This window comes from Leiobunum rupestre, chromosome 10 (genome assembly GCF_980474605.1).
Source record: "Leiobunum rupestre chromosome 10, qqLeiRupe1.1.hap1, whole genome shotgun sequence".
NCBI classification, from domain to species: Eukaryota; Metazoa; Arthropoda; class Arachnida; order Opiliones; family Sclerosomatidae; genus Leiobunum; species Leiobunum rupestre.
In genome coordinates this window covers 32,740,210-32,757,457 of record NC_143393.1, presented here as the reverse complement: position 1 = coordinate 32,757,457, position 17,248 = coordinate 32,740,210, and the positions used below count along the sequence as shown (strand labels likewise).

Genomic DNA, 17,248 nt, shown 5'->3' with positions numbered 1-17,248 from the left:
ACAAGCCGCCGCGGCCGTTGCTCCTCAACTCGATGAATACGCTACAGCAGCAATCGTACTCAATAACTACTTTTTACCGCGAAGAAATTCTGTAGTGGAGGAATTCAAATTCCGCCAAGCGACTCAATTACAAAATGAGTCCATTGATGAGTATACTGTGCGACTCCGAACTCTCGCAGCTTCCTGTGAATTTCACGACTCGAATAAGGAGATTCTGGGACACCTTGTCAAAACATGCACGTCCGCGTCGCTTCGACGAAAGGCATTACGCGAGCCAGCGCTCACATTGGACGAATTCCTTACCATAGCACAATCATACGAACTGGCCGAGGAACAAGCGCATCTCATTGAAACTAAAGAATACTTTACTACAAACGCTCTCAGTGCTCAAGCTACAACTTTATACTTACTTCCACAGCGTGTTACACCACAACTACACCAATCAGATCCACTGCTAACGTACCAAGTAAACAACCAACTCCATTCCAACCAACCGCAACTACATCAAGCAACTCGACAACTAACTACATACCAGGAAACTCACCCACTACAACAACTACAATCAAATGAACTCCATTTTCCCTCATCAACAAATCCTTCCATGTCATATCAACAAGCCACATTTTTCAAACCTAACAATCGTCCATTCCAACCTATGCAACAACAAAACCGCCGAACAGTGACTTCTCGACAGCCACCGATTGGTCTCAACAATAGGCTTCCATTCACGGGTATTTGCTACAACTGTGGCGGTACATTTCCACACCCACAGGGGAAAAACACTTGCCCAGCACGAAATGACACTTGTTCATGGTGTGGTAGATTCGGCCATGTTGAACAAATGTGTCGATCTAAGGCACATGAAGGTGATTCACAATTTCCAGCAGCAGCCATTACTGTCGATGAGTCACGGGACGATACGGGAGAATATGACGACGTACAAAACGACTATGACGTGTCATATATTTGCACACTGATTACTTCTGGGGAAACTGCAGTCGACGCCTCTCGTGACAACCATAAATTGGAGACTACAAACCGAAATAGTATGATGACAATTTTCGATATCGGCGGATTGCAGATTACTGCCCTTCAAGACTCAGGTGCGTGCGTCAATATCTTAGACTACAAAACATACTCGCGACTTCAACCCAGACCGGAGCTTGACCCTTCATCCGTCAAAGTGCTCCCATACGCTTCTCAAGAACCTTTGCCGTTAATTGGGAAGTTCACGACTGACATTAATTTCAACGAATACTCCATTTCCGAATCCTTCCATGTACTACACCCTAGTAAAACTGCGTACAAAATAATCGGCGCACCAACTCTAAAGAAATTAAATTTACTACCACGGGTGAATTCCCTACGTCCACCCAACGAGGGAGAGCTCTGGTGAAATCGTACATACGTACCCAAGTCTTTTCAACGGCATAGGCAAACTTAAAAAATTTCCAGCGCATTTACATGTCGATCCATCGATGCCTCCAATTGCCATTCACCACCAAAGAATACCTTTCCATCGACGACCACAAGTAAAAAAAGAAATAAACTTTCGCGCAACCACCCACTCAACAACAGGGAAATCACCTGCATTTTTGTTCTTTAACCGCGACATTAACACGCGCCTCCCAGAAGTACTATGTGAGTCACCACACGATGTGGAAGTAAGAGAACAAGACAATTTAAAGAAACTCTTAATGAAAGAAAACGCTGATAGACGACATAATTCTCACGCCCACGAAATTAAAATAGGTGATAAAGTATTACCGAAATTGATTCAAAGGACTAACTTTGATCCCTTATTTGACCCCAACCCTTGGGAAGTTATTGGCGTCAAGGGTGCGGATATATTAATTCGAAGCAAACAGGGAAAGACACTGCATAGGAACAGTTCAATGATCAAATTACTTAAGACGGGCGAAAAATTCATTTCACAGCGGGACATATACGAAAACGATTACGATGATGCCAAACCGAGACGACATCAAGTACAAGGGGAAACCAACATATTGAACCGAACAGGTTCCCAGGGACGACACAACGCTAGTCCCATAAATTCGACTCCGATTGGACCACCTGATACTCAAGCTAGACTTACGCCCTTAGTCCCTCGAAGCAAGTACCGGAACTTACGAGAAAACGCAAAAACCCCCTAAAAGGTACACCAATAATTGAAAAAAAACCCTATATATGTTATATTCATTCTATATACTTGTATTTATTGTATACGGACGTTTTTGCTTAAAAAAAATTGTTTGGTTAAGGGAGGAATGTAATATCCTCAAATATGTATATATTGCTTATAATTGGGAAGGCTTTGACATTTGGGGCTTTTGGAATTGGCGCGCGGAAAGAGGCGAGAATTCGAAAAGCACGCGTTTTGAAATTGTAAAAAGGTAGTCTTTATTAAAATATAGAACCGAACGGATTAGTTTTATTTCACTCCAAAACCTTCCTAAGCCTAATATCAGGAAAACACGACAGTACCCACCTCCCCCTTTTTCCCATGTGATAATTACCGGGGTACCCACCTCCCCCTTTTCCCATGTGATAATTACCGGGGTACCCACCTCCCCCTTTTTCCCATGTGATAATTACCGAGGTACCCACCACCCCCTTTTTCCCATGTGATAATTACCGAGGTACCCACCACCCCCTTTTTCCCATGTGATAATTACCGGGGTACCCACCTCCCCCTTTTCCTATGTGATAATTACCGGGGTACCCACCTCCCCCTTTTTCCCATGTGATAATTACCGGGTTACCCACCTCCCCCTTTTTCCCATGTGATAATTACCGGGGTACCGACCTCCCCTTTTTCCCATGTGATAATTACCGTGGTACCCACCTCCCCCTTTTTCCCATGTGATAATTACCGGGGTACCGACCTCCCCTTTTTCCCATGTGATAATTACCGTGGTACCCACTCCCACTTTTCTCATGTTGGTCACTTTGGTAAAAAAATTACTAATTAATTTGGTGAACTCTGCTTTTTCCTAAACTACCAACTACGTTAATAATCAGACATGAAAATTCCCACAAAAACCTTTTTGAAAAAAATACTTTTCCCCACCGAGCTAAAATAAACCCCAAAAATTCATACAATATGGGAAATTTCCACAATATGGCCACACTGGTTAGAGTTGGTTTAATTTTTAGTTTACGCTTCTAGAAACTTTCAAAACACAAAAAGGCTAAATACAAATAATAAAGCCAATAAGAGACCTAACAGCTGATTATGTACAGGTACAGCCATCCGCTTCAAAAAGGAAACTTAATACAGCAACCAAATTTTTGGCGATTGCAGCGCCATACCATGCGTAATTTTTTTGGAAAATTACATCGAGTTCTCCTTTGATGGCCCTGAACCTGAAAAATAACAAAAAATCCGGCGGTTATTCGACCAGTTTTCAAACTATTCGTAATACTTCAACTTCCCTTTTCGAATATTCGACTATTTAAACACGAAAATCAGTTATTCTCGAATAATTTCCAGCTCTATTCGATTCGACGAATCGAATATTCGATTTCATATTCGATCGAATTATTTGGTGTAACCTAATATTCTTAACACCCCTATAAATTACTATATAATAAATAACTGTAAAATAAATGAATACCAAATATATTATTATAAAATAAAATACTATAAAAATTATTATAAAATAAATTACTATAAAAGAAATAACTATAAAAAGAAATTACTGTAAAAGAAATTACCGTAAAAGATATTATTGTAAAAGAAATAACTGTAAAATAAGTTACTATAAAAGAAATTATTGTAAAAGAAATTATTGTAAGAAAGAAATTTCTATAAAAGAAATTATTGTAAAATAAATTACTATAAAAGAAATTATTGTAAAATAAATTACTATAAAAGAAATTATTGTAAAATAAATTACTATAAAAGAAATTATTGTAAGAAAGAAATTTCTACAAAAGAAATTTTTATTAAAAATATTACTATTAAAGATATTGTTATAAAAGATATTACTATAAAAGATATTACTATGAAAGATATTGTTATAAAAGATATTACTATAAAAGATATTACTATGAAAGATATTGTTATAAAAGATATTACTATAAAAGATATTACTATGAAAGATATTACTTTAAAAGATATTATTATAAAAGATATTACTATAAAAGATATTACTATGAAATTATTGTAAGAAAGAAATTTCTACAAAAGAAATTTTTATTAAAAATATTACTATTAAAGATATTGTTATAAAAGATATTACTATAAAAGATATTACTATGAAAGATATTGTTATAAAAGATATTACTATAAAAGATATTACTATGAAAGATATTACTTTAAAAGATATGATTATAAAAGATATTACTATAAAAGATATTACTATGAAAGATATTACTTTAAAAGATATTATTATAAAAGATATTATAATAAAAGATGTTACAATAAAAGATATAACAATAAATGATATTACTTTAAAAGATATTATTATAAAAGATATTATAATAAAAGATATTACAATAAAAGATATAACAATAAATGATATTACAATAAAAGATATTATTATAAAAGATATTACTATAAAAGACATTACTATGAAAGATATTACTTTAAAAGATATTATTATAAAAGATATTATTATAAAATATATTATTATAAAAGATATAACAATAAAAGATATTACAATAAAAGATATAACAATATTATTATAAAAGATATTATAATAAAAGATATTACAATAAAAGATATTACAATAAAAGATATAACAATATTATTATAAAAGATATTACAATATTATTATAAAAGATATTACTATAAAATATATTATTATAGAAGATATTACTAAAAAAGATATTATTATAAAATATATTATTATAAAAGATATTACTTTAAAAGATATTATTATAGAAGATATTACTAAAAAAGATATTATTAAAAGATATTACTATAAAAGATATTACTATAAAATATATTACCATAAAAGATATTACCATAAAAGAGATTACCATAAAAGATATATTTGTAATAAAACAATAAAACGAAAATACGCGTTGTCCCTACGCGAACTTTTGTCGAGCTTAATTTTTCATTAACGAAACCGGTTAAGTGCTGATGAGGGAGTAGTTCAAGGTGTTTCGTCAAATTACTGGAAGCAATTTATGATCTAGAAATTAAAATGCAAATTGATATTATCCTTAATTGACTTAGCATACACGAGGGATATTATCAGGGAAAGTTGGTTTATTTATTATTTATGACCAACAAATTAAGACGAAGAAAGAAATGCTAATGAAATTCGTAGGAAATGTTAAAAGTATAAGGATTACGCAGTAGATCCTAAGATTTATCGTCTGGGATTAATTAAACTTCTTTCAATTTATTTTCTTTTTTACTAAACTAAATGTTTTTTTGAAATGTGTTTGATTTTTTGGAAGAATGAAAATTTGTCTCACCAGAGGCTGCCGAATAAAAGCCTGTACGATTCTAAAACTCCAACTATTCATTAATTGACAGAGAATTAGTATAGAAATTCCATTCAATGAAATGATTGGAACGTGTTTACAGATGTTTGAAAGATATAGAAACATAACATTTAGCAAAACAACCGAAACCCAACATTTTATCTTAGACTAGTCTCTCACAGAGTTGTTCGTAAAATTAACTAATATTGTTGTATTTAGTATTTAACCCCTAAAAACCTAGAGTGCACTTTGTAGTTCGTGTTCTAACCAGTGGCGTAGCCAGAAATCCTTCGAGGGGGGGGGGGTTGAACTATGTGAAATACCTGAGAGTGGTCGAGAAGGGGGTTTAATTTTAGTAAAGCCAAAGGGGGCTTGTTCACTGAAACCGTCCCCTTGTCTACGACACTGGTTCCAACCAAACAAAATCTTATTTCAAAATGGAAGCACTATAGATATTCAAGTAAACCGATAATTTAACGTTTTATTCCTGCCTTCTGTAAGCATATGGGTTAAAGAACGCAAACTGTTACGGATCGATCATCGCCATCTATTATCACTTTGGAGTAAATAGCAGACTAACTTTCTCTACAAGAGCTGCTATGATGGTACCAGAGTAAAAACATTTTGAAAATGTTTTCCCCATATAAAACCAACAAAATTCAAAATACTTCTTCTAACGCAAAAATGCAACATGGTATATTGCATTTTGAACAACCCTACCGATTAATGATAGTGGTCAGCCCCTCGGTTTCAACGTTTCGTGCGAATAACATAAGCATGATAAGGGGATTCATACTTCTCTCGTATCAGACACTTTTGGGATTGCTAAAATGTCAACACGAAACAATTTGAAATTAATTAGTTTTCTTGTTGTACCATCAGCTTTTGATTTACCATTACATTGCTACGACCCTGGAAATGAGCCCAGGATAGTTGGCGCAAGCACCGTTTAGAAATTACGAGAAAAACACGAGGAAAGTGTCCTGCTAAAATGGGTTATTATTCGATGGCTAATTACGGTTCCTGGTAAAGAATTGAAATTATTTCAAGGATATCAACGAGATATTAGTCAATAAAAAACATAAGCCGCTAGACGAGTTTGCGAAGAGGTTCGCAAATCATTTATTTCCGATGGATTTGTTGTTAACGCCGTTGCTATTGCTGTTCACCATTCTCTCGGCTATTTTGTTCGCTTACGCCAAATGGAAGTCGACGCTCATTCGGGATAGTGTTCCCTCTGGGGATGTTGAACCACAATAAGAGTTTGTAAGTAACTTGATCTGGAAGTCGCTTAATCTTTATTTCTTTAAGAAATTCTTCAGATTTTACATAGATTTTACTTAAAATGTATGTCAATTTACAAATTTAAATGCAGTGTGTTATGTTCATTTTCAAATCCAGGATTTTGTGTTCAATTCTAGATCCACGGTGTAAAGTTGAATTTTAGCTATAGGGTCTTATGTTCAATTTTAGATACCGGGTCTTATGTTCAATTTTAGATCAATGGTGTCGTGTTAAATTTTAGATACAGGGTTTATTTTCAATATTAGATCCAGGGTGTTAGGTTTACAAATTTAAATGCAGTGTGTTATGTTCATTTTCAAATCCAGGATTTTGTGTTCAATTCTAGATCCACGGTGTAAAGTTCAAATTTAGATACAGGGTCTTATGTTCAATTTTAGATACCGGGTCTTATGTTCAATTTTAGATCCAGGGTTTTGTGTGGAATTTTAAATCCCGTGTTTTCTGTTGAAATTTAGATCACATGGTTTGGGTTCAATTTCAGATCCAGCGTATTGTGTTCAATTTTAGGTCCCGGGTTTTGTGTTCAATGTTTGATCCAGGGTTTTGTATTCAATTTGACAGTCTGATCCCTCATTGAATGCGTCGTTAATCAATAGTATCGCACACACAATACTATACAGTTTTACAATACAATACGATGTATGATATTTAAATCTTTGTTAAAAATTATAAATTAGACATTTCTAAGATATTACGTTTTTAAGGAAATAATCCTTTTTTAAAAATGCCATTAAAATATCTGTGGCTATCTGTTTAGAAATTTCATATAAAATCTATCGAAGATAAATATTACGATTTTGCGTGGTAGTTTAGCAAGATAACTTGATAATGACGTCACGTTTTTGAAAATATTGGCTCCGGCGTTTCCATTGGTCAAAAAGAAAGATGTATCTTTCCTCTTACGATACTCGCCGGTTGACGACATTTTCGCGTATAACCTTAGCCTATTTTTAAAATGGCGATGGTGTGATGTTGGAGCGTTTTAAAATCGTTACTTCTAAAGAAAAACCTAGTTTGTTCAGAATACCAGATCTGTGATAAAAAATCAAAGATAAATATCTGTAAGCCTTGGACCTGATTCTCACAGAGCTCCAAAAAATGGCGGATGAATCAAATTGTATTTTTTGTAATTTGGCATTTTTGCCCTAGGTATGTGGCTAGTGACCACTAGATTTAAACAAAAATTACTTCCTAATAAAAATTCTGAATTAAAATGTTAAATAAATAACTTTATCGGGTATACAGGTTTTTACACATAATCCAGAGGATTATGTGTGAATTGGTTTCACGTCCGATAAATATATTTTTGGTTAGGCCAGGACCATCGCTACTTAAATCTTCGATTATATCGGAAAATATTAATTTTAAATAAGGTTTTGGGCCAAACTCACGGGACCCCCATTTTCGAGATTTTCCCCTTTTTGCGTAAAACTCTACATAACGTTCAATTAAATCCTATTTTCATGAAATTTATATTTTTGAATAGGTAAACATCGCTTCGCGAGTCCTTATCATTCCATTGTTTAGAATGTCAAATTGAGTGTTACCATAAGTAGCCTAATGAAAAGAGTACGCTCTATTGGCAAAATAGTGTTTCGTTGTAAATAGTCAAATTAAGTGTAACTTTAAATAACGTAATAAAAATAAGTCTGATCATTGGCGAAATAGAGCTTCACGCTTACGCAGATAATGGATGGCAAAATAAACGTTTGCTCCGTTATCATTTGCGAAATTGCGATTATTTAAAATTAGTTTCAATTTACTTAATTAGGGTTCTTAGGCATCCAGTGATGTACACGCACCCGGGGTGTAAGGGCTATACGATTTACACGATCAATACAACTAACTGGGGCCACGCGCATTATATAATAAAACTCTAAGCCTTTTTCGTTTCGTTTTCCTAAAATCTCAGAATAATTAAGAAGGCTCAGGGTCAGAAGCTCAATAACGTTGGTATTTACTAACAGGAACCAGTGTTTTCAAACATTCACTTAAACGTGGCATTTATAATAATAATAATAATAAGCTAGGCTAATACCAAAGGCACCACCTTAGGCCTAAGTCATTAAGCGACTTTTGAAGTCATTAATTCAGGTGGCCGGGTAACAATGCGTAGGAGGGTCGTGCTAAGCCAACAGCTCCCTACACTAACTATTACCGTTATCCACAACAAGTTTTTGACGAAGGGGAAACCGAAGAGCTCGGGGGAAGACCCCTTAAACCCGTGGGGAGCGAACTTGCAAACTCAACGCAGAAGGAGTTGTTTCCTCTTGCTGTGAGGCGAAAGTGCTAACTACTCCGAAAACCGAGCCTTAGGTAACCTCATAAAAAATATATATATTTACTAGAAATGTTGTATATCAAGGAATACTTTGATTTGTATCTTTGTTCTACATTAAATTATTATTTGTCTTAATTTCGTAAAGTTATTAGGCTGATTTCCATTAACTAGTAGTTCATGGAAATAGACATTATATTTGGCATTCTCGTAAGCTGCCATCTTTAGAAGAACATTTTTACATTTGAAGCTTTTCAGCGAGTTCTCACGGAGAGAAAAATTTCACGAAGAACTCTTCTCAAGAGAAGAATTTCTTCTCACAATTTTGACGCGCCCCAGCTATAGGCAACCCAAAAGATTGGATTTTTTTTAAATCACACGAGATCACAGTTGTAGGTCCTTCTAAACTAATTATAATCCCCGCGAAGGGTTTGTTAACTTTTAATCGAGCAAAAATAACTGAAATTAAGACACTCATCGTAAGCATAATAGGTAATAAAGTCTTGAATTTTTTTATGAATGAATTTATGAAGGCCTAATCTGGTTTTTTTACGAATGAAATTATGTTGATTTAATCTTGTTATTAAATAGAACGAAATTTCGTGTTCCATTTAAATTATTGCATCGAAGTAATTCTAATGTAGCGTATTCTCTGTTGATTAAAAATGAAAGCGCTGCCCAGGTTTCGAACCCGAGCCCTTCTGCATGACAGGCGAATGTTCAACCACAGAACCACCGATAGATATTACGCTATGTTGAAAATTATAAACTCAGCTTAGCGGAAGAGTATATTAATGGTTTTTAAAGTCTAAATTTTTTATGTATGCAATTTTAAAGGCCAAATCTTGTTTTAGCGCAGTCAGCCGAGATAAGAGGGTTAAATGGTAGACCCTGTGGGTGGTACACTTGGTTATTTTTTTGGTATTTATTTACGGGTTTTCTTATCGACTAATATATAGTTGTGTTAATGCAAAGCCGATAATTTAACGTGTATTGCTTTAAGACCTATCGGTTAGTCAAGTGGCTCTCTGTGCTTTGTTGATGGTAAGGTTTTTGCTTCTTGTAAGTATATTTGGTGTGGATATTTGGATATCTACGATTTCTAACGCAGTCAATGATTTCCTGGGTGCGCGAGTCATTATATGATATTGGAAATTTGATGGTATTGGTCTTTTTCATGCGGTATGTGTCACAACGTCAATTGGAAGTTTACGAGTGTTGAAATATAATGAGCGTTAAAGATGCGGCAAGTATTTCGTAAGCGAGAAAAATACAAATACCATCTGTAGATATTTCTTTCATTAAAATTTGCTTCGTATTATATTCAACTGATAAAAAGGGTTAAATTCAATTGTGCATTGTTTTAGTAAATCTAACTCGCTGTTGTAACTACTTAATTTATAATATTCTGAATAAATTAAACTCGGTTGTTTCGTCTCAATTATTTAAATTAAAATTAAAATTTTATACCGGGCAGGGATTGAACCGAGAATACGTTTTTCGTAAATAACTCTGAATTCCGGTGATAAATTTCAGGGTCGTCTCGAAAAATTAATACCACTAGGGATAATTCTTCCGAGGAGAGGTATATTTTGGCTTGCCAACTTGTTTTGTATGGAGACGCCTGTCTAGTAAGCGCAGCGTATATATAGTCTTTGGTGCCTATCGCTGAGAAACAAATGACTAAATCGTGTTTCCTTATGGCCCAAGTGGCGCCATCTAAGTAAACTGATATTTATAGTTTAGGCAAAAAACCTTAACTAAATGGTCGTTTAACTGTATATTTAACTAAAGCTACGAATTCGTTAAACTAAAACGTAAATTATTAATTCAAATGAATCATCATAGACGGGAAAATGATAGTAATGAGCTAATTGACATTGGAAGTCGTGAAGCGCTGAGCCTGGCAGCCATGCTGTCACGAAATGTTCCTCTTTTTTTTACCCCCAATTTAAAAAAAACCCATAGGCCCTGTAAGCCGGGAAGCCGTTCGAATTTAGTTTACCGTATATTCGCATGACCCAACATTTTTACAAAACATTATTGGTCAACTCGAGTTGCAAAGCGATTGGCTCCGTGTAATTTTTGTTCGATATGTTTTTGCAGAACAATCGGTTTTGTGATAAATATGAAGTAAAAAGCGTGTCAACACGTTAATTATCATTGGCAAAATAGGATTAGTCATACGAGCCATACGTTACCTAGGAAGGAGCTAGCATCGGAGTTAGCGCATTCCTTATCTTTGACAAGTGCTTGTTGAAAAAATATATTCTCAACCGAAACGAATGTAAGTGTTGGTGGTGCTGCGGGGACATGTTCTTACGAGGTCCACCTATGAACTGGCATCTGCTACCGTCAAAGAAGAGAAAAATACCTAAATCTGCGCGTCATAACGGACGACAGACGTATTTCCTGCATGTGGCGGATTTTGGAAGGTGATGAATGGAATTCGCAAAGTGGACGATATCTTAACATGGTTTCAATGCACTTATCGTTCTTCAACACCAAATGATGCTATTCTTAGTGGCGTAGCAACCCGTTTGGACGTGATTTGGGGGTGATACCCGACCGTAAGTAGCACACCATGATATCCGGCCCGGCCCGGGTGTCATCCATCCTAGCTACGCCACTGGCTATTCTTCAATGACCGTAAAATGTTTGGTGTTAAGTAAATAAATTAGAGCAAAAAATGCATGTTAACCTGTTTAAATATCGTCAGCTTTCCCAATGCTATTCATCAGCTTCCAAAATCCGCAACTTGGAGGAAATATGAATAAATTCCATTGCTCTACGTTACCACGGAGGAAATGCAAAACATGTCAAAATGATCTATAGCTTCTATATCACTCACCATAGCCCTCTTATACGCAATTGGGTAGCGTAAAAATTACTTATAGCATCTCTATACCTATCCGACGGCAAACAAAAGAGGGCGTAGCGATAGTTTTCGGTCGTGAAGAAAATATATATTTTTGTTTCAGGTAATTTTGTCCGATAAACATGAACTGAAAAAATCGTCTATTTACGAAACCGGTAAATTGATGGGTGGAAATGGACTCATCACCTCAGAGTTCGTTTCATGACAGGCATTAGGCCTAACTGGAATTTTAGCGTCAACTCGTCGTAGTGGCATTTTTACTCGAGATAAAACAGCTTTTAATCTACCTAGCAATTGTTTTTTAGGATAAAATTAATCGAATGACGATAATTTTTCGATTTAGTGGGGACTCGGTGTGGAAATTTAATCGTAAAGTAATTGGACCAAATTTCAGCGGGAAAATGTTGGACCGATATCAGGTCATCATGGATGAAAAGACGGCGGTTTTACGCGAAATATTTACTTCCGTTGATAAAGATCGCCTTACATTGATCTATGCTCGTTCGACGTCTCGATGGGTGACGTATTTATTTTATTCTTTCATTTATTTCCTATTTCAATAACGTTAATTTTTTTTACAGAATCAATTAATGGAACGAATTTAAATGCCCAAAAAAATCCAAACTTGAAAGTTATTCGATTGGGACACAAACACACACACAAGCATTTCCTCGGAGGGTTTCAGCTGTATATTCTTTTTTTTGGCGATGACAGTTCGTCTCGTGTTACGGCGCGGATGTCCGGATGACGACGACGAACTTCTTACAAGCTAAGCCGTCAACACACACACACAGACAGACAGACAGACACGATGATTGTAAAAACAAGAAGGCCAATTATGTTACCTTTTTACATCTCCGAGGGGACTATGTCCCCTAAGAGGGGTTTTACAATCATCGTGTCTGTCTGTGAGCTGCGAACGCGTTACCGGGGCAAAGTCCAAAAAAATGGGGTTGCAAATAGATCTTCGAGTAAAAAACTACATAAAAACGAAATAAAATAAAATAAAATAGCCAGAAATTCCAACGGTAGACCGGTTTCGTTCTATTTGGAACTCATCAGTACCGTGCGGGAAATCTGGATGGCGACTGTTATATCGAAAAGAGAAACTAAGCCTAAACATTAAAAAAATTCAAAATGCGTTGCATGGCAACGGAAAACCGAAACGGGGGAGTGTGGTGGAGAATAGTATATACGAAGATTAGAGATTCGCGTCTTTTTGTTTGCTAGAAGACCTACAGTATTGGTACGAGTTATTTGTAAGTTTTTTAATTTCTTCGAATTTGTTTATTGTTTAGCTATTTTATCCTTTTTAATAATGAACTAATCTACTTATTCGCGTATTTCATCATCCTTTGCACAGTCCATAGGTGGTTTCTTCTAACTTAACTTCTCGTATATACTATTCTCCACCACACTCCCCCTTTTCAGCATTGTTTGTTTTTTATTCTTTTATTATTTCTGTCTTAGATAATTACCAAAAGTTTAAGTTATAATATTTTTTTCTTAATCAGAAGACATCTGCGATTCAAAACCGCCATATTTATTTTGGCAAAAAAATAAACGCGGCAGCCGCCAGCTGCCGCCAGCTTATGAAAACGCGAACCGCTTTCATTGCAGCTTGAGCGCGAAATATATAAAAAAAGTAGAAGCTTCCCGCAATCTTTTCTTTTTCCAGCTACAAGCGTCCATGAAAACCCGACGTAATTTTGCTGACGAAGAAAGTAGGATGTGAAGAGGTTCCTCTTCCGATTACACGAGTTATTCTCAAATGTGGTACCATAGAACCCCAGGGCTCCATTTAAAATTCCAGGAGATTTTGAGCTGTACTAAGATCAAATTAGTTTCGGCCGAACATTTTTCTATTATGTTGTGAAAATCAATTTCCATCGTCGCACTAAAATTTTACAATAAAATAACGTTTCTTAATTTTCTTTAAAGTTTCTTCACGCGAGGGTTCCACGATAAAGTTGAAACGGAAATGGGGTTTAAGGTTTAATAAAGCGCTAAATCAATATGGGAATCCCGAACGGGAGGATACAGCTACCAAGAAACAATTTGCGCTATGCAATTTATTTGTTCGTCAGTAGTTAACCTACCCAACTGAAGAGGGCGCTACATTTTGTTTACGCAATTACCGAATGTCAATTTCAGCGTGAATAATTAAATTTAACTCCGCGTATATACATTTTTTGAATCAGAAAATGAAACTCTATGAATCGTATCAAATTAGAAAGCAATCACTTTCAATAATTTTCCTTTGACTAATAATTTGAAACCTAGACTGCCTCTTCAAATGAACTATGATTTCGCGATTCCACCAGTTTAGTGAGTCGTCTTTCATTCTTCATCCACGATTTTTCGAGGTTATTCAGATTTGAGACATAATTTAATACCCTAGTGTTCTTTTTCAATTTCAAGGATATTTATATTCGAGGCCAATCATTTACGACCCTAGCATTTTTTAAATTCTATCTCATTCTTATTCGAAATTGTTAGATTATTCCAATTTGAACACTTCTTTGTAGGTGCTTTTTAGCTTCGGTATATGTTCCATATTAAGCGAGGACTTCAGAGGATGATCAGATTCGAGAAAATTCTTTTGAGGGACTATTATATTATTATATATTTTTAAACTGTAAATTAAGGAGAAGCTGGCGATTTACGACGAAATCGACTCCAACTATTACCGAATCATATTGTCGTAAATATTAGATTTATCTCCCCTCGTCGACATTTGACCTCCAAAGCTAGATAGCGCTTTTCAAAAAGTTTTCTGCAATCATATGGTAAGTTGATTGAATAACCAACGCGAGAGCTTTGAGTTCGTATTATATCGTGGTTGTAAAATGGAAGTCGCTTCGTTTTTAGTCAAATTTATTTGGTTACTTCTACTCGCAGTAGCCGACTCGATCAAATTACTGCTTTCCAATATCATCCCAAGTTCGTTGTTACCGAAGAAAAGCGTTCAGGGTGAAATAGCCTTGATTACCGGCGGTGGCAGCGGGTTTGGACAATTACTGTCCCTCAGACTGGCCAGACTGGGTTGCAAAGTGGTCAACTGGGACGTGAACGACAAAGGCTGTGACGATACCATCCGTCTGGTGAAAGCGGTCAAGGGGACCATCCAAAAGTACATCCTGGATGTCTCCGACAAGGACCAAGTATATCGCGTCGCCAAACAGGTCCGGGAGGAAGTGGGACCGGTGACCATCTTGGTTAGCAACGCGGGAAACGCCCACAAGGGGGCGCTGTGGGAAACGAGTGACGCCCTGTTCGAGAAAGTGATGGCCGTAAACACGATGGCCCACGTCTGGACCCTGAAGGCCTTTTTACCGCACATGATGGAAACCAACCACGGACATATCGTGGCTGTCGCCAGTATGGCTGGTCTCTTAAGCATCGAGAAAACTGGTGCTTACTCCGCCAGCAAACACGCCGTGGTGGGTATGATGAGCTCTCTGACTATGGACTTGATGGCAGCCGGCCGAACTGGTGTCAAAACGACCGTGGTGTGTCCCTTCTTTAGTCAAACGGCTTTGTTTAAATGCGATTACGATGGTCCTATTCCCTTTGTCAAACCAGAAGAAGTGGTCGATAGCATGGTCAACGGAATTCTAACGGACAAAGAGCTGGTTTACGTCCCGAAAAAATTCGTTGTCGCTCTGTTTTTAAATTTGATTCAGACCAAGAAAATGTTATTCAAAGCTTGGAGATGTCTCGGCGGTGGAGCTCTAATTGACACATTAATACCTAGAAAGGTTTTTCAAGAGCAGCCGGATATGTAACGTTTATACGCGTTTTGGATCCAATTGCTATACAGAGACATCCAATTCGCTGTAGATCAATCAGGAATAAAGTTGAATTTGGTACATTGCAATTATATCAAATAAAACACGATTTTTCTAAAACTTTCGGTAAAATTTGCTCAACTTTAGTGCTTTGTTGATTAAAACTGAACATAACTTATTTGAAAGAAATTCATTCTGATAAAGAAGCAAAATACAAATTTTTATCATTTTTAGTTTGAAAGATCACTCTGAAGTAATATTAGCAGGGGGTTAGTTACTTTCGCAATCAGGTGTACAAATCGTAGGTTATCTCGATAATTCATACGAATCAATGGAAATCATTAAATTATTTTGAGAAATCTCAGAATATTTTTGGAAAATCAAAAATCAGGTGTAAGCACCTTTTACGAGTGACTATCCCTTCTGTTTTAGACTAGAGTTATGTTAAATGTATTGTCTGACTCAACTACATGTATGGACTACAAACCAAAATATTATTTTTAATAAAAATATGGCATCATTTTAATTTCAAATTGAAAGTAACACACTGATGGAACCATCTCTACAATCAAGAACGGATCGAAGCATCCGAGAACAAACAAACATGGTTTTCGGTTGAAGTCGCGTGTTCTACTAATTACTCAGGCCCCGCCTACTAAACATTCCGTTTAGTGAGCCAAGTGCCCAACAAAATACCAAACTGACGTCCCTGGAATGGCTTTTAAGAAGAGCGTGTCAGACAAATAAGTCAAGGTAAGATGAGCGACTTTTGAACTGATGATGGATTCTGAAAAAAATATTTTTAGCTCACATTTTAGAACGACACAAAGTTTATAATGGTACTATTCTGAATATTTTCCTACAAATGAAGGTTGAAATGCTTGTCAGGAAATTTAATAAAAATTACGTTGCGTTACCTGGTTTTGTAATACGTAGCATTTTCTGGATGTGGATTAAATAATTTCATGTTTTGGCCGCGATATTTTTCATTACCTTTTGGTTAACCATGTTTATTTGTATTATAAACTGTGTATTTATAATATTAATAATATCTTAATTAATATTTTTAAAATCATGAAACTAAAATGTTATAACATTTTATTTTAGTAAATAAAACTCTTAACTCTTATAAACGGTTTAAAAAAATTTCATGTATAAATATGTTTATAATACCAATAAACAATTGCTATACAAAAAGGTTCTAATAAAAATCTTCACTGGGGGCATAAGGATTTGAACCTCAGTATATAGCCGTCGTAGTCGCCCTCAAAAAGAGAGGTTCGGCTTTAATAGGGGCAGACCAAGGTTGTTTTGACACCAGAGCGAGCAGCTGACATCAACCAACAACAGCCTGTTTGCTGGCAGACTACTCGCAAGCTTTTCGGAACTCAAGACACCAGCCAGATTGAGTACCACCATGATATCTCCGTGGTTGGTTTCCAACAGGTGTGGCAACAAGGCCTTCATGGCCCAGACGTGAGCCATCGCGTTCACCGTCATCACGTTCTTAACAGAGATGGTCACCGGTCCCAATTCCTTCCGGACCAGTTT

At 35.9% G+C, this 17,248-nt stretch overlaps 1 pseudogene; it reads left to right on the top strand.

Annotated features, from left to right (window-relative positions):
- The first annotated feature begins 14,755 nt into the window (after nt 1-14,755).
- LOC149925434 (estradiol 17-beta-dehydrogenase 11 pseudogene) lies at nt 14,756-15,694 on the top strand (annotated as a pseudogene).
- Nucleotides 15,695-17,248: the final 1,554 nt, after the last annotated feature.